Here is a 1,196-nt window from a genome sequence, read left to right on the forward strand (position 1 = left end):
AGTCGCCAAGTCATGTCCAAGTCTTTGTGACCCCATGGACTGTAGCACACCAGGTTTCCCTGTCCTTCACTAATCCCCCAGTGTTTGCTCAAACACATGTCCATCAAGTCAGTGATGCCATCCAGCCATCTCATTCTCTGTTGCTTCCTTTTCCTCCTGTCCTTAATCTTTCTCAGCATCAGGGTCTTTTCCAGGTAGCTGGCTCTTTGCATCAGATGGCTAAAGGACTGGAGCTTCAGCTTCAGCATCAGTCCTTCCAGTGAATTTTCAGGGTTGATTTCCTTTAGGACTGACTAGTTTGATCTCCTTGATATCCAAGTGACACTCAAGCGTCTTTGCCAGCACCACCATTTGAAAGCATCAAGTCTTTGGCACTCAGCCTTCTTTATGGTCCCAACTCTCACATCTGTGTGGGCTTCCCTGGTGGCTCAGAGGTTAAAGCGTCTGCCTCCAATGCAGGAGACCCAGGTTCGATCCCTGGGTCTGGAAGATCCCCTGGAGAAGGAAATGGTAATCCACTCCAGCATTCTTGCCTGGAGAATCCATGGGGTCACAAAGAGTCAGACACGCCTGAGTGACTTCACCCTCTCACATCCGTACATGACTACTGGAATCCAATTTAGTATGTTTTTAATCTTATACATTATAGTTTTCATCTCTAAAGTTCTATTTGGGTCATTTATAATTTTTCCCATGTCTCTATGAGACACTGTGAATATATGTAAGTCACTCAGTCATATACAACTCTTTGAAGCCCCAGGGATTGTAGCCCACCAGGCTCCTCTGTCCATGGAATTCTCCAGGCAAGAATATTGGAGTGAGGAACAATTTCCTTCTCCAGGGGAAGTCTTCCCGACCCAGGGTGTCAAACCTGGGTTTCCTGCATTGCAGGCAGATTCTTTACCATCTGAGCCACATATGGACTACAGTTAAAGTAACTGTTTTAATGTCTTTGCTAATTTGAGTGTCTGTGTTAATTTTGGGTTAGTTTTTAATGATTCATTATTCTCATTAGTGGTTAAGTAATGTTACATTGTATGAATGTACCATAATTTATTTAACTAGTGCAGTATTGATGCATATTCTATTCCTTTCAGTCTATTACTAATACAATTAATGCTACAATGGAATCTTTATACTTATGTCTTTGTGCAAATATGTTGGTAGGAAAAATTTCTGAAATCAAATTGCTGAAC

The 1,196-nt window shown here is 42.3% G+C and overlaps 1 non-coding gene across 1 annotated transcript; it reads left to right on the top strand.

The window, feature by feature from the left end:
• Window positions 1–417: 417 nt before the first annotated feature.
• TRNAW-CCA (transfer RNA tryptophan (anticodon CCA)) lies at window positions 418–490 on the top strand. The gene has a single exon. It is a non-coding gene; the product is annotated as a tRNA-Trp (tRNA).
• The last annotated feature ends 706 nt before the right edge of the window (window positions 491–1,196 follow it).

Source organism: Ovis aries, chromosome X (assembly GCF_016772045.2).
Source record: "Ovis aries strain OAR_USU_Benz2616 breed Rambouillet chromosome X, ARS-UI_Ramb_v3.0, whole genome shotgun sequence".
NCBI lineage: Eukaryota > Metazoa > Chordata > Mammalia > Artiodactyla > Bovidae > Ovis > Ovis aries.